Below are 24,106 nucleotides of genomic sequence, written 5' to 3' on the forward strand. Positions count from 1 at the left end.
GTTTGTTCATTTCTGACGGATAAAGCGTCCAATACTATCAGTCGCGTAACGCGAAAGCAGAAAAAATTATAGAAAAACACTCGACCGTTCACACACAACCGATTGATTATACGTTAGTGCGACGGATGATACTCGCGACGCACTTTCCGTTTTATATGAACAGACCCTAAATCTTTCGTTAAACTAAATTTTGCTTAGCTCCTGGCCTCCAACCGGCGTTATCACAAGTCGGATCAATAGACATCAGTATCAACTAACCTATCTTATTAATACTTTTGTACTTAGATTATTCAGTAATTCTGGTATAATTCTGTCGCTCGATCTTCGTACCTCAAGTTTGACAAGTCATCCGTCATAGCCTGAAGAAAACCAATTATTCGGGTCTTCCATCGAACTTAGCTGTTTCTAATTAGGTAGAGTGTTTGGGTGACAATGACATCATATTTTTTTTTTCATCTTTTTATGGACGTGACTTATTATAGATTTGCCGCAGATGGCATTAATTACTTGGCCGGACAAATGGGGAGCGCTGAAGGCTCTCACCCGGTACAACTTTTAAGACAACAGGCCTAAGGGTGCCCAGTTGGCTCGAATCTCGGCTCAGGGCGTCGTCTGAGAGGAAAAATATTTGAAAGAGGCAATCGACCCTACTGGGTCGATAGCGATAAACGCTGATTGAGGGAATTCGTCGACCACGCCGGCGGTGTTGGTATCGGGGTCCTAAAGTGTTTGGTGTCGCGAGCTGATTGGCTGCCTCTATGGCTAGAATAATCGGGTCGTCGGGATCGTATATTACGTCCTTCGATATTTTTTTTCAAATACACACTAAACATATTTAAAAATCAACACAATATAAACAACTTATAGGTATACTACTATAGGTATACGTTCTTGTTGGACATAGGCCCCTCTACTCCTACTACTACTACTCCAAGGAGGTATGTAGCACACTCTACCACGATACGACGACAATGTGAGGCTTTTTGGCGGGAAACGGGAACGGGACAGTTGCTTTCTTAATTGAGTAATCTAAATAATTAATACGAAGTGGTGTTTTGTGGTTAATGATCGCATTAAGTTAGTCGGAAGACATTCGCGAGTGTTATTATATTGGAGTATTCAATAAACAAAGTGTATCTGCCTATTTTCGCTTCGTGTCAGGAAGCCGCTTCATAACTCAAAAGTTTATGCGGACTTTTGAGTTAATTCGTTTGGAGTTCGGAGTAGGAGTCTACTCCGAGGATGGGGGTTTAGGTTTCATCATCATCACCTTTCATCATTTCATTAATCATCAAGAAAAAAAATACGTCAGACATGGCTCTATGGGCATAGTTCCCTTTGCCTTACTTACCCTTCGGGGAAACCATAACAAAAAAAAAAAAACGACGACAATGTGATGACATCATAATTATTTTCATTTGTTTAATATTTTATTGATGCACAGGACAATATACATCAATAAGACGGTTATCGCACGACGCGGTCAACCGCATGGTTAGGCAATGTTCGTGTGTTAAGAATCAACGTTTTCATACAATTAAATACTGGTCCCGATGCCTGCGCGTCGTGTGATAACGGCCTTATACGGATTACAAAAGACAGACATCTTAAAGAAAGCGATAGGTACATTGGTTATGTAAAACTAGATAACTTTAATTCCATAGTCTCTGCTTACCACGTTGGGACATTTACCACGTTTAATTTCAGCACATTTTAAAAGCAACGAAACAGACATACTAGTCATCTTTTAATAGAGGCTATATTAGTTTATTTAATGATGAACCACACCCCAGTCACTTCGTACAAAACACCTCGATTTACATAGACAACACATTGACGTTATTATACACGCGCAACTGTGTACCTATCTGTTGTCTGATGCCTATGCGATTGGAGACCTTCCAATCCGCGAAGGGAAAACCAGCCTAATACAGGTTAGGTCACATACCTCCGAAAATGCATTTCTCGGGAATATGGGTTTCCTCACGATGTTTTCCTTCACCGCTGAGCACGTGATAATCATTTATGATGAAAACATGAATTTGAATACAAATTCAACAGTCATTGGTTTAGGCCTGTGCTGGATTAACCTGCGACCTCAAAATGAGAGGCAAGCGTTGTACCAACTGGGCTACCTCGGCTCTACGCTTTACGTTATTATACGTTGTATTATTCCTTATTCTATGGTTGTACTTACTACGCGCTTGGAAATTTATCTACGACTTTAATCTACTAATTCAATTCCTTTTGATTAGCACAACCAATCGCGTGTAGCTATATATTATGTTTGCCTGCAACACGCGCATATAGCTATTGCATACGCGAGGGGTTGTGGTTGCACCCTAATAGTCTATATTAATACCTAATTGTTTCCTAAACAGACAGTGTAGGGGGAATAACTTCATTATGGCCTGTATGTCTGACTGATGGTAAGTGGTTATACTATTTATAGATTACAGTATGGATTGGCAGTATGCTTGATGGATGTTTCAATCAAATGCATAAAATACATGGGGTTTAAAAGCCCGTGTTGAGCATTTCAACCATCATCATCTCCCTAGCATTCCCGTTTCTCAAAGGGTTCGCTTACTTAACCTGAAGAGATTTGACAGGTGCGATTTTTCACAGCAATGCTCTCAGAAAAGGGCAGACGAGTCTGCGGTTGATCATTTGCAGGATGACATTGGAGCTGGCCCGCGCTCTGCACATCAAGGACACACCTCGCCTTTTTTTTGACGTGACTTATTGTAGATTTGCCGCATTAAATACTTGGTAATGATCGCATGAAACCAGGCGGTTGCGCCTCTGCAAACATTCCTGACTCATAGCCCCAAGAACCCGGGCTGCCTCAAGATCATCCTGGGTTTACCCCTGTCCAGCAGGTACGTCCTGGCCGTGTCATCCCCCTAGCATTATCCCATTTTTCAAAGAGTCCGCTTACCTAACCGGCAGGTCCATTTGACAGGTCCGGTTTTTTACAGAAGCGACTGCCTGTCTGACCTTTTAACCCGCGAAGGGAAAACCAGCCGAATACAGGTTAGGACACATACCTCCGAAAATGCATTTCTCGGGAATGTGGGTTTCCTCACGATGTTTTCCTTCACAACTGAACACGTGATAATCATTTATGATCCAAACATGAATTCAAAAGCGATCAGTCCTCAATCAGTCTTACTATAGTATTCGTGCCTCACCCAACAGGGTCCACATAATACCAGCGTCGTGTCTCAAGCCGCGACTTATGCTGAGTGAAGCCCTTTTATCTCAATACGTACACCACCACCTTATGATCATTCCGACGAATATCCGTTTTGCTTTTTTTGTAATTGTTTAAAAGGTTTCATGAAAATTTTAAATTATATTATTGACTTGTTTTTGTTTGTGGCGTCCTTTTACAAGCTATTTCTATTCTATTCCATTAAGCAAATTCAACAAGCATTGGTTTAGGCCTGTGCTGGATTCGAACCTGCGACCTGAAAGTGAGAGGCAAGTGTTCTACCAACTGGGGTACCACGGCTTAATACGTCATGGCCTGTTCATTTCTCTTACGCATAAATTATACTTGGTATACGTTCCATCTTTTTTTATTAACTTGTCTCGTAAAGGTCTTCAGTACCTAGTTAGAAGGTTTTACGAAGATAATGATATCACTACATAGTTTAAAACATAGTCGCTTTTTCTGTCTCTATATCCCTATGTACGCTTAAATCTTTAAAACTACGCAACGGATTTTGATGCGGTTTTTTTTTAATAGATAGGGTGATTCAAGAGGAAGGTTTGTATATTATAATAATATCCATTGAATCGTGGAAAAATACTGTTATTTTTGAGGTTTTTAATGTGAAGTCGTAAAAAAAAATCATTTTTTCCTCAGCATTGCACCCGAGCGAAGCCGGGGTGGGTCACTTTTTATTTTTTTTAAAGAACGTCTAGGGCCCTGTGCAGAGGTTTTTCTTGCAGCTTCTTTTCCCCGGCTATACAGGTTGTGAGAAGCTGCAGTAGTTTTAGGCGTATGAGACGTTTGTTATGTAAAAAATGACGATTCAAAGTGTAACTATGTTACCAACTGAATAAAGATATTTTTGAATTTGAATTTGATTAGTTATGAATAAAATAATTGTAACAACGCGTTCGACTGTTTATCTTACCGGCCATTCTTTCGTACCAAATGAGCTGCTATGTCTTCTGATTATTTGTGGTTTTGCTCATCCCATTGGTGTTAACGGGCGTGAGTCTATTCAACTATCAGGTAAGAACCTTTTTGAAAAATTTTATCCTGATGTGATTTTCTACAACAAAACCATGATTATACATTGTTTTGGGTTTACGCGGTTAATACTTAAAACACATAATAACGGGTTTTTACCGCGTTTAAATCAGGGATATGAGCCTCCCAATATTTCGACACTGTTGCAAGTTTGTGTCATGATCACGGGATGACTAATGAGATTGGAGTGGAGTAGGTAGATCCATAATTTTCTACGGGCAGACATATCTGTCTTCCCTCTTTCTTTGCCGCTTGTTTATGTTTTTGATATCGGAATGTTCGGAACCATCTGAACTCGCACGAAACTCACTATGTCAAACCGCACTGACTGTCTCCTCACGTTTTGTCACCACATTAGGTCGTTTTAATCTTTTTACAACACCACCGTCAAACCACCACCGGCAATCGTGGTTTTTAAAACCACGATTTTATTCAATAAATTTCATTTCAAGTAAAAATTGAGATCACAAATTTCTACCTGTATCGAAACTAGGTTGTCTATTACGAGGTTTTTAAAGTGCTTAAGTGGTTTTCACTCTAAGACGACGATATGTATATGACAAAGAAATATATTACCTACTTTTGATAACCCATGAATATAATCAGACAAACAGAACGAATCATTTATTCTGTTATTGCCCCATAGAGCGCACGAGACAATTTAGCACTCAATAAACTGAAAACTGCAACAGCTGAAGTAACGATATGGAAATCCCAATATTCTGCTCTGGTCAACAAATGGCGCACGTTTCCAAAGGCAATGAGGTTGTACCTACTATTATATTGTATCTCTGCGGTTACGCACAGCTCTATACCGGCTTTACATTGCATAACTTTGCCAAGATCACTTTGCTGTCACATTCCTTATGTCAATCTCAACTTCATCCTTATCTCTTGGCATGAAAGTCTCTTGAGAATCGTCCAGATTTTCTGATGAGAGTAAAATAACCTTGTATCAGATGGTGAGAAGCGTTGCAGCGTACAGCTGTGTTCGCAAGGTGTTACTAATATGCATGAAGCGAAGTCGTAGTGTGCCGTGTCGAGATGTCGCGTCTGTCCCAATTTCTGTGTGTATGAGCAAAGATATGATAGCGTATTTTGATGCACGTTCCAGTTGGGAGCTTATTCCAGTGGAGAATTTCTAGATACTGGTTGACTTGACTTGATAACCTTTTGAAGCTGTTTTGACTCCATTCATGAGTATATCCATCCGTTTTCTTCTAATATCGCCGATCTTGTATCCATCTGTGGACGTAGTGGTATTTTTCTTCTTATTTTAACACGACTTAATATAGTATCGGCCTTCGTGGTCCAGTGGTTGAGCGTTGGGCTCACGATCCGGAGGTCCCGGGCTCGAATCCCGGTGGGGACAAATCACAAAAATCACTTTGTGATCCCTAGTTTGGTTAGGACATTACAGGCTGATCACCTGATTGTCCGAAAGTAAGATGATCCGTGCTTCGGAAGGCACGTTAAGCCATTGGTCTCGGTTACTATTTACTGATGTAAGTACGTAGTCTTGACGTGAGTCATGTCAGGGGCCTTTGGCGGCTCAATAGTAACCCTGACCACCAGGGTGGATGAGGTTGGTAATTCACCTCACAACCCACACGATAGAAGAAGAAGAACATAGTATCATGCCAGAATTCCCGGAGGTGTATAATATAATACACCCACTCTTCGCCAGCCATGTTTAAGCTCAGTAAGATAGGGAGCGAACCTATTGCTATTAAGCAGGCAAATATCCTGGAAATCGCGTGACGCCAATTATAAGATAAGATAAATTACACTTTATCAATTATCTATGTTTCAAACATGAATTCAAACTCAAAGTCCAATTCAAAGGATTGTATTCTCCAGAGCTATCACGGATTTCAGAGTCTGTCTATCTCAATACAAATCCCATTAAATTTGACGTGAGTGTGTGTATGGAATTCCATAGCCTGTACTTACCCCGGTTGGAATTAGGCGTGAGTTTATATATGAGTATGTAATCTTCTTATTGATAGTATCACAATAATGTATCATGCATTTCCCAGGCTTCTTTTATTTCTGGAAGTAGGATTTTGTGCCGATTCAGGCCACCACCAACTTAAGGTTTAAAACCTGTCATTAAAACTAACTCCATCTCTTTCTTACATTTAATGTCAGTTAAAGACGGATCTAGTTTAGAATCTGTCAAATTGAAATTATCTATCTTTCTGGTAATCCGTTCGAAAGACACCCTCTCTCTCTCTCTCTCCTTGGTATTTATTATTCCCATCCGATGGTGGGGTCTGCCTTCTTCGTACTTCTCTTCCACTTCGCTCCATCAGACGTGTCGTTCTCGGAGACATTGCACATGCACAGGTCCGTTTTGACCACATCCGCCCATCTCAAAAGAGACCATGGTCTTTTAAAAAAGTATTTAAAATAATGTTTTTATTCCACTTGTATGTAGCAGAAAAAATAACAGCTGTCCCGATATTTTATTCAACAGTGTTCATTTCCAGTTAAAATCGCAAATAAATATTATTAAATTCAGTGTTTTATAAATCTATTATTGGTGAGAGGATTTCAATATTGCCAATAGTAAATATACCATGTATAGAATAGAGTCCACGAATTTGTCCTCATGAAACTTCTTCTGAATACTCCATAATTTCCAGATAAACTTCCTATTAATGAAAGTAATTGATGCAACTTATGTAGTAGTAAAAATAAAGACAGCGTATAGTCAGTTTTTCCTTTTAATATAAAATTCGTAAATAGATTAATAAATAATAATATATGCGTATAATTTTCTTTTTTCATATTACTTGTAAATTACCGTAAATTACCGCTCTCTAAACGAAGGGTTAGTAAGCCAAATTAAACCGTAGAAGACAAACGTAACCTTCATAACAAACTACACATAACAACTTCTACCCAACACCCTTAAAATACGCAAGAGAGAGTGTTAAACCCAAATCGAAAGCCCTCAAGCATGTACCAGACCCTTGTCAGGGGGCAGTCGTCATTTCACGGGTATCTTGCTCACTGGCCAATTACAATGTGATTGACCTCCCACCACTTTTAAGTGACCCACGACATCCCTCTAACCCCCAACTGCCCAAACAACTTCAAAAGGAAGAACATCCTGACACAGGTCTTCTTAAACCAGACGACGGTGTGCGAAGTGTTTGGTCGAACGGTCGGATTGATTGGTCCGTTCGAACTGTATAACTGTTTTGTAATGAAGTGCGATATAGAATTGCATAGGTATTATAGACCGTAAAGTACGTCAAGTCCAGCGGAACTGGTAATTAGTGTTCAACAAACCTTGGATTGTATGTTGGCAATTAATTTGGTGGGATTGAGAGGAATTGAACAGAGATTATTATTACAGAATACAGAACTTTATTAATACCATGTCGTTACAAGTCAAATACAAGAAGATAAACAGTGTCAATGGGCATAACACCAATATGTCAAGGTTAATATTATTACATATTACTCACTCCATTAAGTTATCAGTAATTAGATAAGTAATAATTTTTATTATAGATAACAATTATAATGAATATATTACTTTTTTGACAATTGCGACTCGTTTTGTCATAAGCTCTTGTATAAAATTGTTGTTCCGGTAGCCAAGACTTCAATCTCGTTTTAAAGGTTGCAGGAGACGGTGCAAGTCGCACTTTTTCTGGTAAACAGTCATAGAGAAATATTTATATTTATATTTTATACTAGATGTTGCACTGTCTCGCACCAAATTGTAATAATGTTTCCTATCCACTGGTTGCCTGGAAGAAATTGCTGCTTAGCAATAAGGCCGCCAGATTGTACTGTATCTATCTTCATCTGTGTGAATCTGTTTTGTATGTTGTGTGCAATAAAGTATATTTGATTTGATTTGATTTGAGAAATGGTCCACGTATTAAGTTATTCGTAAACAATAATACAATTTCGGGCCATATCTTTGTTAGTAAAATAGGCAGACGAAAATGCAAAAGTGTTAGCGAGTTCGGTTAGATTCCCGATGGCAGCAGACCAAGTATACTTTATTGCGTGGAGCAGTATTCTTCGAAACAATATCCATAAGATGGTGTTGGGGCTGTAGTGCACGCTTGCGCATGATGGCGGTAAACCAAACCGTGCGCTCCGCAAACATTGCGGAAGCTCTGCAACAGCGCCGAATTTAAAAGAAACTAAAAGCTTACCTGGCTTGTCTGTTCTTTGTTCGTTCCTTTTGTCTGTTTTAATGTATTCAAGTAATAATAAACGAAAGTAAATAAATAAATGCTGAAGGTGTCAACTTCTGGACTGCTTATCATATTAGTGTAGAAATGATAAGCTGAATGAAACGTAACGCAAAGGTGTGTGAAAGAGAGAGCGACGAGTGAACGAGAAAGAAGAGAGAATTGCGGAATGACAGGGAAATGGCGGACGGTTGTTTTTAAAGAGGAAAACGTAGAAGACTATAAAATGTTAAAAATAAACAAAGGTAAAGAAAGAATAATCGTTTCCTTCATGCCCTCTCTCACATTAGTTATATTAGAATTTCCAACATGTTCTACATCATGAAAAAATATCTGATAGTTAACGTTCATAAGATGCGTTCACCAAACTCTTAGGACTCCACTTAATTAATATTTTGTGAGCAATACAGTCCCTAAACTAAATCAACCGATTAAATACATTATTTCTATTTAAACAACAAACAAAGCAATAACATTTCAAGGTCAAAACCTCAAACAGACCGTTTCAAAAGAATTCGCAAACTTTATAAGCGCTAAATGCTTTTGAACATCTACAATTGTGTTTATTATTCATAAAATACTTTTCTGCGGGACAATTGACTAAAGATATTTTCGAATTTGAATTTGAATTGTTGCTTTATATTCAAAAGATTGTCGAGTCTTTGAATTTTCTCCCATTTGCTCGAGAGCATTGGCTTGAAACCAACATGGAAAACTTATAAAATCTTTCAAAGGATATGAGAGATGCAGTTGCTATTGAACATTATTGCCGTTTATATTGTGGGTTTCGTTTTCAAAATGTACCTGTTTGAAGCCTTTTTTAGAAAAGTTTTGGAAGTATTTGATACTCCAAATTAGTTTTTATGTTTGGGGTAAAATTACGAGCCGTGGGAGCCCAGTTGGTAGAAAGCTTGCCTCTTACTTTGAGGCCGCAGGTAGGAATTCAGCACAGGCCTAAACCAATGATTGTCGAATTTGTTTTCGAATTCATGTTTGAAACCCACATTCCCGAGAAATGCATTTTCGGAGGTATGTGACCTAACCTGCACTGAGCTGGTTTTTCCTTCGCGGGTTGGAAGGTCAGGCAGGCAGTTGCTTCTGTAAAAAAACCGGCCCTGTCAAATATTCATGTTAGGTAAGCGGACGGTATAACGCTAGGGAGATGGCGTTTTGGGAAAAAAATACAGTCTCGGGCATGTTATAGCTGATATTTATCGTATATGTTGCTCCAGTGCTGGTTATTAGTGGCATTTAGCAAGTCGGGACTGCCTTCCGAACACGGAATCATGTTACTTTTTCGGATAATCAGGTCTTCTTCTTCTATCGTGTGGGTTGTGAGGCGGATTACCAACCTCATCAACTCAGGGTTATTATTGAGCCTCCAAAGGCCCCTCACATAATTCATGTAACGACTACGTACTTACATCAGTAAGTAATAACCGGGACCAACAGCTTATCGAGCCTTCCGAAGCACGGAATCAGGTGGTTCAGCCTTCAATGTCCTAGCCACACAAAGAACAGTCTCACAAAGTAATTTTCGATAATGTCTCCATCAGGAATCGAACCTGGACGTCGAGATCTTGAGCCCAACGCTCAACCATTAGACTACGGAGGCTTTTATTTATGTAAGAACTTATGTAAATGTAATATTTTATCTTCTGTTTTGTTTATAAGGGATTTATGATAAAGCAAAGTCTGGCTCGTTAACTTCTGCATGACAATGCTACTACGATCTACAGAGAAGACAGTTGAAATGACACGTCGTTAAGACTGGGTTCATAATTACTGTTTTTTATTTAAATATGGTTTGCCATATGTTCAACGAATTTGATATATTTATATTTATGATATAATAATTTAGTCTTGAGATAAATTATAAGTACTTAACGATACCTAATAAGTGCCGGGGCAAACCGATTATTTATTTTTATTTATTTATACATTTATTGTCACAAAACATTCTTACAAACATTATTAATATGACATCGTTAAACCCTCAAAAGAGTTTGTACCGCCATCATACCCACAAGAAGTATTAACCTTGTATTGTGCATACAACGAAAGCGATCTCATTGATATTTATTATTCTTTTTTGATATGATATTTTATTATTAGAGGCGGAGGACAGAAGTCTAGTACGGCTTTGAAATAGACTACTATAGGCGCCATTCCACTCGCGTCAGACAGAGTACTGCGGGGCGGAAGTCAAAAGGAAATCAAGCCCCTATTTTCCCTAAAAAGCAGCATGAGAATGCTATACCGACAAGAGTGTGGCTCTTAAGTTAGTGACGATGATTGTATTATATTCTTTTGTATTTATATATTATTTTACCGACTTCTTGTGAAGTCTTGTCGTTAAATTTAGCTCTAGTTTCAGCACGTGTTGGTTTTTGCTTTTAGTACTTATTTCCGATGTCGATGTACGAAATATACAAGGTGTTAAAGACATCGTAACGAATACTAAGGCGGATGGTTCAGACCATGATTCTGAGTTGATATCAAGTGGAATTTCTTGTAAGAAAATTCATGTTTTTTTGTTATTTACCATTCCATTCTTTTGCGAAGGAAAATTCCACTTGATATCAAGCTAGAATCATGGCCTGAAACATCCCTCAAAGTTTTCGTTACGACGTCTCTAACACCTGGTATAGAGGGTTTCGTCCAATAGACGCAGCGAATGCTATCTACCTGAATAGACTTCGTACGGCTTTTGGTCGAAGCCCTCGGCAAAATATTATATTTTGTTCGGCGCGTCTCGGCCAAGTAGTTAAATCTACTAGTCACGTCAAAAAAATGTTAACATACTTATAAATTCTGTAGCAATTTTACCCTAAAAAATTACACTGTACATCTGCAACCGCCTTAACGCTAACAGGGTAAAGGGTGAATGGTGTCTCGGCGGGTTTTGTTTACCCAGGGTAACAAGTTTACGCTGCGATGCCTTCGTTAGTCACGGCGTCAGATTGTCGACCTTTGTACGGGCATGGAATAAAGAATAATACTACGTACGGTCACGAGTACTAATATGTATGTACTTTGATACCATGTCACATTAATTTTTTTGACAAATTGAACCGTAAGTCTCATTAAATGTCAAATATGATAGTGCGACAGGGTTCTAAAGTGGGTACATGATATTACTCATGACTGTACAGAACGGTAACTCGCCCCCCTGGGTCCTACTATAGTTTTAAACAACCTCCATGGTCCAGTGATAGAGCGTAAGGCTCACAATCCCGAGGTCCCGGGTTCGAATCCCGGTGGGGAAATATCACAAAAATTACTTTGTGATCCCTAGTTTGGTTAGGACATTACAGGCTGATCACCTGATTGTCCGAAAGTAAGATGATCCGTGCTTCGGAAGTTAAGCCGTTGGTCCCGGTTACTACTCACTGATGTAAGTAAGTAGTCGTTATATGAGTCATGTCAGGGTCCTTTGGCGGCTCAATAGTAACCCTGACACCAGGGTTGATGAGGTTGGTACTCCACACATCCAACCCACACGAAAGAAAAATCAATGGCCGATACCCCGTAAGGAGTAAGGGAGAGAGCGCGTGAACTGTGACTCGCTTTCACTCATATCACTATATGGAGTAGACGTTTGAAACCTACGTACGAGTATAATATTTGCTCTGCGCTCCCATTTGTCCAACCAAGTAAGTAGCGAATATTTTATAAGTTGATTCTACAAAGTGGGGTAACGAGTATTATTACTATCCTTTCCAGTCAAAAGGTGGCGGCCAATCAGAGAAATCTTCGACCCCGCCGGTGTGGTCTCTTTATATCTATTTATTTATAAATTTATTATTACAAGTTCTTATAGATAATTTACACCACTATCCAAAACAGATCCAAGAGAAAGCGATAAATTGTTTTAATTGGATTAATTCTTTCAAATATTATTCTCTTAGACGACGCCCTGAACCGAGATTCGCGCCCTACTGGGCACCCTCAGGCCTGTTGTCTTAAACGGTGTACCGGGAGAGAGCTCTCGGCGCTCCCCATTTGTCCGGCCAAGTTGTTAATGTCATTTTCGGCAAATCTACAATAAGTCACGTCAAAAAAAAAAACACCTATGCTCAACAGTGGGGCCGATATATATTTTTTTTATTTATTTACTTAATTAAACATTGAGTATACAGTGTTGACGCATAGCATCGCTAATCCAGGAATGGTTTGTGTCGATGCTAGGTTTCCTGGCATAAGTCAATAATTAGGTATAAGTAGGTATTACAAATTTTTTTTAACAATCGCCGGGTAAACAGTATTTTTATTTGCTCCACTATAAAAAATAATTAAGTACGGTGGTTTTAACTGAACTGTTTAAGTTAAAATTTGTACTCAATTCTACATTCGAATTGTAGCGTGGACAGCGACTCCCCGCACGGCGACTGCTTGACATCACATCTGTCATTTACATGTACAGTTCAAAACACAATTTTAATCACGCTACATACAATATTTTTTTCCACTGTTATAATTGTATTTTTGGTTCATTTTTGTTTCATATTTTTGGAAACCTTCCAGCCTGTTTTATAAATGCAGTAATCTTACGGGATTAAATATGTGATACAAAGCTACTAGGTATATATACTTACATCTTATCTCGATATTTTTTTCGGATGGCTGGTTACTGGCGCCTACTTTCAATCATCAATACAATCTAACCTAATCTAGCCTACAAGATCCGACTGCTGCGCAAAGGCCTCCTCTTCCTCTTCCCATTATCGCGATCCTGAGCGCACTCCGGCCAGTCCCACCGGCAAGCGTCCATGTCGTTGCGCCATCATAAGACACAACGCGTGACGATCTGTGCGTACCGCTCAGCGTGCATGCGACAAACATGTCCGGCCCAAACTCATTTAAGTCTGTCATCAATACAATACAAAGTGCTTATTGGATACTGAAAAACACATTATTTAAACAATTTCAGAGTAATAGTTGTTACAAAAGCGGCCTTATTGCGTAGGTAGAACTTTATACTGTTAGATATAATTAAGTATATAATTAAGTTTATCAATTAATATATAAATGATAGTTTTAGTAGCAGCAATGATGGATGTGATAACTTTTAAGAACCGATGTGGAGAGGATTAAACTAATAAAACACATTGTCACCAATAGACTCTTATTTATACATTAACGTTTTATGTTTTTAATAATTCTTAGTACAATATCTGTGCCTATAGAACAGGCGCACACACATAAGCTTCGACGTCCTTTCGTGTTCTTCTCGTACACTGTGTGGCGTATTCCCATTATCTCTCTAGTAAATACTTAAGTACCCTTAATTGTATAAGTTATGTACGCCGTAATTGTCATATAAGTATATTAGTCACAATACCGTAACCTTATAAATGTAAAATGTTTTAATATGTGATGTGATTGTACTTTATAAATGAATAAATAAATACATTTTTTTACTTCTAACGATGTTACGTGTGCCTATGTTTACAAAAAAAACTTCCAAAACCAAATGACGCGGCTTGTTATTGCAACAAAACGCCCAAGTGTTTTGCCTACATCATTATCTACTTGTCAGACACCCCTTCGCTTATTATTTTTTCGTCAAATGTAAACCTTATTGCTTTTGTATAAGGGTTGTGAAAGGGGAGGGTGACAAAATGACAGGTTTCGTTAGTTTTCCAGTTGGAGAGGCCGTGCACCAGCATTTAGTTGAAAATATAAGTGGAGATAGGGTTCTATGAAATGCTACAAATGGTTGAGATTCTTCAAAATAATGAGTTACTTTTTATGTTGTGGACGCGTTGTGCAACATAAAAATACCTATTAAGAAAATGCTAAAAAAATGCGTTTTCACAGGGTCCGCTTACCTAAACTGAAGGTATTGATAGTAAAATGTGTTTAAGTACAGAAGTTTTCGATACCACTCAACCGTAATTTTTATCTATAAGTAGCTTTTACAATTCATCATCATCAGCCCATTAACGTCCCCACTGCTGGTGCACGCCCGGTGCGGATTGATGGTTATTAACGACTGCATGCTAATACAGCCGGGACCAACGGCTTGACGTGCCTTCCGAAGCACGGAGGAGCTCGAGATGCAAACTTTTATTTTTTGTGGTCACCCATCCTATGACCGGCCTTTGCGAAAGTTACTTAACTTCAACAATCGCAGACCGAACGCGTTTACCGCTGCGCCACCGATAACTACTTGGCCGGACAAATGGGGAGCGCTGAAGGCTCTCACCCGGTACATCGTTTAAGACAACAGGCCTGAGGGTGCCCAGTTGGGCGCGAACCTCGGCCCAGAGCGTCGTCTGAGAGGAAAATATTTGAAAGAATTAATCGACCCTAGTGAGTCGATAGCGATAAGCGCTGAAGTGTTTGGTGACGCGAGCTGATTGGCCGCCTCTATGGCTAGAGTAATCGAGTCGTCGGGATTGTATATTACAATACAATCAGCGTTACTACAGTCTACGAGGGGTGAAACTGATTAAATCACTATCATTTTAACGCGCGTATAGAAGTATAAAATGAATTTATAGTTACAGTAAAAAAAGAATAACAGCAGCATTTCAACTTAAAGTGCAAGTGCGGCACAGTTCCCCAATCGATGGAACATCTTACATCGTGTCCTGCGTGCCCGAATACCTGCACGCAGGAGGATCTGATGAGCGCTGCAGATAGCGCCATACTTGTTGCCAGGTTTTGGGGCGATACTATTTAGTTTGCCATCGACACGATAAGAAGAAGAGTAACATTTTTGAGAGATTGCTTTTAGACATATGGCCGCCTTTGCCCGGCGATACGGCTCACCGCCTATCACGTTGGTCTAACAGTTATGCTGGGTGAGGTGCGGATACTTAGTTCATCCTGTGATGTACGGTCACGAGCATTAATATGTATACACTTTGGTACCATGTAATATTAACTTTTTTAACAAATTGAACTGTAAGTCTCACCAAATGTCAAATATGTTAGTGCGACAGAGTCCTAAAGTGGGTACATTATATTGCTCATGACTGTACGTACTCATACCACTGACTACCTCAATTGGGATATAGTCGTAAGCTTATGTTTTTTTGTCATTATTATTGTGTTAAGTTTTCATCTCGAGCTCCTCCGTGCTTCGGAAGGCACGTTAAGCCGTTGGTCCCGGCTGCATTAGCTGCATCAATCCGCACTGGGCCCGCGTGATGGTTTAAGGCCCGATCTCCCTATCCATCCATAGGGAAGGCCCGTGCCCCAGCAGTGGGGACGTTAATGGGCTGATGATGATGATGATGATGTGATTATTGTCCAGGGAAAAGACAATTAACAAAGCATGATTTTCCAATACTTAAAAGTAGTAAAACGTACGAAAAGAGTCAGAGGCTAAATGCTATTTGGTAAAAAAATCATATGGAGGAAAAAAAGTAAAGAATCAATATTGAAATGAAGGCGAATAGCGGAACACAACAGGAACAAAATGCAAAAATCGTGCACTCGACGTGTGACGATTCTGGAACGATCAGCGACTTTGTTCAATTTTCTTTAGTAAGTACCTATTAAACTATCCAATTGTCTACTTTAAAAAAAATACCAGAAAAAGGCGATCTGTTCTATTTCTGAAATGTTGTTATGTTTTTATAATAATATATATAATATACGCTTTGTTTAATTATTTTAGTTTAATTTAATTTTTATTTATGTTTTGTTTCAGTTGTAAAAAATAGTATATCAAAAAATAAATATGTTTATTAACATAAACAAAAATATATTCAAATGTACTTCTGTATTGGGCTGCTTTTCCTTCGCGGGTTGGAAAGTCAGGCCGGCAGTCACTTCAGAAAAAAAACCGGACTTTTCAAAACTGTGACAACGGGGTAACGCTATAGAGATGATATTTATAATAATACTTATAATTTGATAGAGTTCAAGTGTATTTGAATTACAGAAAAACTCTTGGTCACTTCAGTTACCACGAGCAGCATTTGCTGTTGACGGCTACTGTTGAACTTTTTTGACAACGCCTTCCTACTTCATACCCGCAGCTGTCGCCAGAAAGTGCGCCACGTTTATAAGAGGCCTTATCCAGGATAAAGTCTGCTTCGAAAAAAAATACACCCGCAGGCAGTCTATAAAGGCCACATTGAAGCAATTCTGTCTAAAAAACTGTTGGATCGTGAATAATAACGCGGGTTTTAAGCATTTTATATTGTTTATTATTAGAAAAAGATAAGTAGCAACAGTAGACGACACCGGTAATGGTTGACAACTGATTACGTTCCAATACACGCATGGCAAGTACATCTCACGATACTTCGTTATTCCTAACACCTCCCCTCGAAGTCGTGAGCAAATCCAATCAATACTCACATACATCTAACATACCCAGATTACTCATACATTCATTATGCTTTGTCCCACTCAAACCCTTGGTCAAAACATCAGCTGGCATACAATCTGTACTCATATACTTCAGTTTAATAAGGCCTCGTTCACATACGTCCCGAATAAAGTGGTGTCTCACATCGATATGTTTCGTGCGTGAGTGATAGGTTTTACTTTGAGCAAGTTTAATTGCACCCTGATTGTCGTTAAACAAAGTTACACACTCACACTCCATTCCAACATTACTCAAAACCTCTCGCAAGTACATAGCTTCTTTAGCAGCTTCTGAAAGTGCCAAGTATTCGGCTTCCGTGCTTGACAATGCGATTGTTCGCTGTTTACGCGCTTCCCAGCTGATTGGAGCACCGGCTAATATAAATGCAATGCCAGAGTAAGACTTACGATCGATTACATTTGAACCCCAGTCTGCATCAACCACACCAAACAACGGTAAACCTGTCCTTTCATACACTAAACCATAGGTACTAGTCCCTTTCAAATATCTTAATATGCGTTTAGCTGCTTTCCAATGCTCAACATTATAATTTGTATTGAATTGACTGAGGTAATTTACAGCGTACGCAATATCAGGTCTAGTAGTAACAGCCAGATACATCAATGCACCTATCAAACTTTGATAAGGATACTGTTTCATCACGTCATTCATCACACATTCGGGTTTCTCCAACTTCACATTCACATCCATAGGGGTCACAATAGGCTTGCACTCACTCATACCGAAGCGCTCTAAAACCTTATCCAGGTATACACTCTGTTTCAAATACACTCTATCTTCATCATCACGCGAAAATTCAATACCCAAACAATGACTTATTTTCCCCATATCTTTCATTTCGAATGTATTACACAATTCCTTCTTTACATCTTGCAACTATGAACTATCATTCGTCGCCAAAATCATGTCATCAACGTAAATAGCAATTAACATCATTCGCTCACCCTTCCTTGCTACAAACACACATGGATCCTGCGGCATTGCTTCAAAACCAACACTCGTCAACTTTCTCACCAACTCCTTATGCCACTGCAATCCTGACTGACGCAAACCATACAAAGACTTCTTTAGTAAACACACACAATTATCACATTCACTCAATTCTTTGTCCCAGCGTGTAGCAGTTTCCAATATTTTCTTGTCTGTAATTATCTTTCTCTGTGAGCCAATCCTTTGCTGTGCGAGTAGTCTGTCTAGAACATCGCAGAGCTGATCTGGTACTTCCATAAATACTTCTTCATCAAGCGTACTATTTAAGTAAGCCGTCACAACATCCATTTGATGGATCTCCAATCCATATTCAGCTGACAATGCAGCTATGAGTCTTATAGATGATGATCTAACGACTGGAGATGATGTTTCATGAAAATCCTCCCCTGGCCTTTGGGAACATCCTTTTGCAACAAGTCGTACTTTCTTCCCAGTATTCTTGATACTAAATACAAACCGGTTGCCAATTACTTTTCGATCTGGTGGTCGTGACACAATTTCCCACGTGCCATTCTTTATCTGTGCTAAATATTCATCTTCTAAAGCACGCTTCCAGGCATCAACATCACTTGTATTTTCGATTTCACTCCATGTCGTTGGGTTAATAGTCGCAATCCCTGCGGTTAGCTGTTCGTTTGATTCTTTATCTTCTAGTTTGTTTTCACTGTCTGTCTCTTTATTTGCTGGTGTGTATTCTTTACGTGGTCTTCCTACGGTACCTGTTCGAATTATTCTGGGTCTGCCTCTCCCTCTCTTCGAGGGCTCTATCAATGTTTCCCACGATATTGTTGCGTTTGTTTTTCTACTTTGTATGTCTCTGTTTCTTTCTTCATCCTCTTCTATTTTTGTTCGATCGTGAATAATAACGCGGGTTTTAAGCATTTTATATTGTTTATTATTAGAAAAAGATAAGTAGCAACAGTAGACGACACCGGTAATGGTTGACAACTGATTACGTTCCAATACACGCATGGCAAGTACATCTCACGATACTTCGTTATTCCTAACAAAAACTATATTCCAATTTGACATTTTGGTCATAGAAAATTAAGTGTGTAATGTCAACAAAAAATGTCAAATAGCTATGTGGCTGTTTTAGACGAATTGCTTCAATGTGGCTTTTTAAGCACCTTGAACACAAACCTGTTACATCTAACAAACAAAAGTAAAAACAAATTTCATAAAAATCCCACAAAATGAATTTATCGGTTCGGATGTAACATTCTTAATACAATTTCATCAGAATAAGCTCCAAACAAGAGAGTTAACGATTATCGAGCACACACTGCACACGCACCGGCTGAATGCTATTCAGGATTTGCGCTGTTCCAAAAAAAAGTAAAAAGTTTAAAAAGGAAAACGTATCCCGAAACCTCCAGCCAGCAAAGCGGGAAAATTATGTTTGCTTGTATGCTGTTAGAATTAGTGTTCGGATTATGCTTTGAGCTATAAAGATTTTTTTTATTTTTAATTATTTTTAAGAATCAACTATTTTTTACTAGTCACTGTGGTTCTGTGGTTCACCGACTTGCTTCTCAAACGGGAAGCAACGGTTTGAACACCAATTAGTTATTAATTTATCTTATGTGCAGTTTTCACTAACACAGTTAGCTTGACCATTATAGGCGGCGATATGGCTTACCACCTGTCACGTTGATCCTTAGACCTCATCACCTACTTAATAGTTTAGTTTAGTGTTTTGTATATATATATATATATATATATATATATATATATATACACATTTAAGGGGATTAAAAGGCCACATTGAAGCAATTCATCTAAAAAAGCCACATAGCTATTTGTTATTTTTGACATTACACACTTACTTTTATATGAGCTAAATGTCAAATTGGAATATAGATTTTTAGATGAATTGCTTCAATGTGGCCGGTGTAGGCTCCCTGAACATGTGTAATCTTTTTAATAATTTACTACTACTGTTACTGTAGTCGTAAGTAGGTATAACAATACCATTGTATTTCCTGTGCGACATCTTGGAATATAATATTTTAAGACCACCTTTACAAAATGTAACATCTGAAAAGAATTCTGATTGCACACCGTTGAATTAACACGGCATTAATTATTGTTTTAAAGACAAATCTTATTAATTATGCCATTGTTAATGAGATAAAAGCACTGATTTACGGTTAAAAGCACAAATATTTTAATATAACCTCACCTTATCCTAAATTATCCGAAACTTTTGTACCAGTGTCTTTAGTCCTAGGTGGTAGTATGGTGCACTCCTTCAAGCGAGATTGCGTTAGGTAAATAAAAATATGTACATAAAAAGTCAAAAAGAAATGTTTCCGCCCGGGATCGAACCGGGGGCCTTCTGCGTGTTAGGCAGATGTGATAACCGCTACACCACGGAAACTTATATACTGCGGTCGAAATAGATAATCACATGCTATGACGCAGCGCACACGACGTATACCAGACAGTACCGGTTTAAATATAGAGCACATTTGAATGTCATTGGGGCGCATACGTCGCATTGGGTGGATTGGGTGGAACTTTCACTTCTCTTTAATGGTATTAAATAAACATACATACATACATAAACTCACGCCCGTAATCCCTAATGGGGTGGGCAGAGCCACAAGTAATCAAAGACAACTTGCAGCCACTGTTGATCCGATGTCGTAAGCTGGATATGATGAACCTTATGGTGATAAGGGATCAGCCTATCGCCCATAACAGTAGTCCATCATGTTAGAGGACACAATCCCTCTGTCGGTTTTTACGACATGCCCGGGAAGACAAGCAGCTGAACGTTTTCTATGTTTTTTAATTGCTCCCAGAACAGCATAGAAGCAAATAAACATATTGTTTTATAATGCTGTGTATAGTGTTACACACACTATGTTACACTATGTTTAGGTAAGTAACCTAATACATAACTTAAACAGCCTATATGTCCGGTGGTACCCTAATTCTAATAAATAAGTATGATAATGTTAAAACTTATTAGGTGCCTATTTTTTTAACTTCCATAGAATAAAAAATAACACCAACTAAGTATAAATTCTTCTATTTTGTTTTACAGGTAGGTTTATTTGCGAACCTTATCTGTTAAAGATAGGATAATAATTTATTTTACTAATAAATTATTCTTATTAGCCGTGGTAGTCCAGTCGGTAGAACGCTTGCCTCTCACTTTGAGGTCACAGGTTCGAATCCAGCACAGGCCTAAACCAATGATTCCCGAATTTGTTTTCGAATTCATGTTTGGATCATAAATTTAATGATTATCACGTGCTCAGCGGTGAAGGAAAACATCGTGAGGAAACCCATATTCCCGAGAAATGCATTTTCGGTAGTATTGGGCTGGTTTTCCCTTCGGGGGTTGGAAGGTCAGACGGGCATTTGCTTCTGTAAAAAAACCGGACCTGTGAAATCTTCAGGTTAGGTAAGCGGACCCTGTGAAAAACGTGATAACGCTAGGGAGATTATGAATAAATTATTCTTATCATTACATGATACAAAGTTGTGTACATAGTTAACCTAAACAAATACAATACAGGGTGTTAGTGACATCGTAACGAAAACTTTAAGGGGTGATTCAGGCCATGATTCTGAGTTGATATCAAGTAGAAATTTCCGTCACAAAAGTATGGATTGGAAAATAATTAAAAAGAAAAGAAAAATTTTCATGAATTTTTTGACACGAAATTCCACTTGATATCAACTCAGAATCATGGTCTGAACCATCCCCCTCAGTATTCGTTACGGTGTCACTAACACCCATACCTACTTATATGGCTACCGTATGTACTTGTACGGGGTGTAAGTGTTATCGTAACGAATACTGAGAGGGATGATTCATCTGATTATTCTGAGTTAATATCAAGTGGAATTTTCCATCGCAAAAGTATAGAATTGAAAATAATTTTAAAAAACTAAAAAAAAAAACATGAATTTTGCGACGGAAAATTTCACTTGATTTTAACTTAGAATCATGGTCTGAATCAACCCCCTAAGTATTCGTTACGATGTCACTAACACCCAGTATAGTGGGTATACCAAATTTAAATGTAGGTAAGTAAGTATTTCAAACATTAAATTAAGTACTTATCTCTATACCTATAGACACCTTTATCAAATCAAACCCACCACAAACAGTATGTACACGAATCGTTAATTACGAATTAGATACAGTTTGAATAACAAATTATCAAATTTGTAACATTAATGTTTGTAATTATCGACTAAAGGGCTCTAATAGGTCGCATTACGCGGAATTGCTCAATCAATGAAACAAATTATTTTCGTGTAAAACAATTACATTTGAACTGCAAATGTATTTAAAGTGAAGGGGAAGATGGGAAAACGATGGGAGTGCCATGGTATAAGACAACTAGGTATGCTCAAAACTGACAGCTGCTTCGGAAGGCACGTTAAGCCGTTGGTCCCGGCTGCATTAGCATTCGTTAATAACCATCAATCCGCACTGGGCCTGCGTGATGGTTTAAGTCCCGATCTCTCTAGCCATCCATAGGGAAGGCTCGTGCCCAGCAGTGGGGACGTTAATGGGCTGATGATGATGAATTGTAAAAGCTACATATAGATAAAAATTACGGTTGAGTGGGATCGAAAACTTCTGTAAACACATTTTACTATAAATACCTTCATTTTAGGCAAGCGGACTCTGTGAAAATGAGATACCTAAATGCCAAAATATCAAAATTCTCAGGCGCACCAAGTTGACGTAAACTATAACCAGTTTATCCGAATTCCGCTAATAAAGCCTTAAGGCGCGTTCATAAATCGTCTGAAGGCAATAAATAATGGCGAATGGCCCACCCTTGTCACACAGTATCAAATTGAGCTGAAACTCGCTGTCAACGTGGGTGGGCAAAACATGTTTTACCAACTAAGTACTAAAATAGCGGTACATTATACGTGGATATCTACGGAATTATACTAAAACATTTTCGGAACTTGCACACCAATGTTCAGCAGATAATTAACGTTCCTGACTTTTATTATTCTTAAAAGGAACAATTTCCAATTTCCAATAATGTATAATTATGATACATACGAAGCCCGCATGCCAGCGACCGTGATCGAAGTCAATAAGAGCTGTGTTTTGGACAGAATGTTACCATATGGACCTATTCTCAGATTATTTGTTTCGTAACAATAGTACAACATATTCAAACTTCTAAAAGGTACAATATTTTATAAAGCAAATCTGTCGCCAAGGGACTTAATTGCCTCAGGCTCAAAATTAGAATAAACCCTGTTGTTTTTCAAACAGTTCTAAAAGCTCGCACATTATTATAAAGCAGTTTGCAACTGGATTTGCTATCGTACAGAAAAGACTAGGAATGATGCATAATCATTTGTAAAGAACCTTCAGGATGTAAAAGTAGTTTTTTTGGGAAAATAGGGCAGTGGTTTTCCTCTTGCCTTCTGCCCCGCAGTACTCTGTCTGACGCGATTGAGATAGCGCTCAGAGTACTATATTGCACTAGGACTCCTGTTCTTCACCTCTAAATAGTACTGACTGACAGTTACTGCTGCCCTCTGTCAGGTTCTAGGTTACAGTCCCTGTGACGCGCTCCTTCTGTCTTGCATTGCTGTACCGATGGCTCCCATCTGCGCCTCTGCAACCGTTCTCTTTGTACGAGTATTTTGTGGCTAGGCCCAAGTAGGTCCATTTTTTTATAGGGTTGAAACGTTGAAAGTAAAATATTTTGATTGAGCATACAGACAAATTACTATACTTATATATATTAATACAGCTAAGAGATTTAATTCCTTAAGTCTCAAAACTGGCTTAAAGCCAATTGTTTTTTCCATCAATTCTAAAAGCTCGCACAGATTTCCAATGAGGTTTGCCTGTGTAATCGGGCTCCGTGCGACCTATTACCGTACAGGAAAGACTAGAGTGAAGCACTAGAGTTGCATTACCATTTTTATAGCAACGTGTCTGAGTATTATGCAGATTGCCGCTCGTCGCATAACGACTAAGGCGCACGATGTATGCCAATGGGATGCAAGCGAGAGAGTTCAGCGGTTTGGAAAAAGATTTCTGGAATAATTCATCTTGAGAAGACAAAAGGAAAGGTGATATTGCAATTCTGATGAATTGTTCAGGAAACTCGCAAGATAAAAAGAGACAGCGTGTAGAGAGATTGATTGAAGATGCTTCTTTTTCCCGTGACTTGTAGAAGGTTGGCCTTGGATGTCACGCTGCAGTAGACCAAGACTCAAACATTGCATCTTTTTTATTAAGTAAATTTTACTATAGATACCACT

At 38.6% G+C, this 24,106-nt stretch overlaps 1 protein-coding gene and 1 non-coding gene across 3 annotated transcripts in view; both read right to left on the bottom strand.

The window, feature by feature from the left end:
- LOC126372337 (apolipoprotein D-like) overlaps positions 1-24,106 on the bottom strand; it is a 466,981-nt gene that overhangs the window by 245,755 nt on the left and 197,120 nt on the right. The window lies entirely within an intron of this gene.
- On the bottom strand, positions 20,144-20,216 carry Trnav-aac (transfer RNA valine (anticodon AAC)). The gene has a single exon. It is a non-coding gene; the product is annotated as a tRNA-Val (tRNA).

Source organism: Pectinophora gossypiella, chromosome 2 (genome assembly GCF_024362695.1).
Source record: "Pectinophora gossypiella chromosome 2, ilPecGoss1.1, whole genome shotgun sequence".
NCBI classification, from domain to species: Eukaryota; Metazoa; Arthropoda; class Insecta; order Lepidoptera; family Gelechiidae; genus Pectinophora; species Pectinophora gossypiella.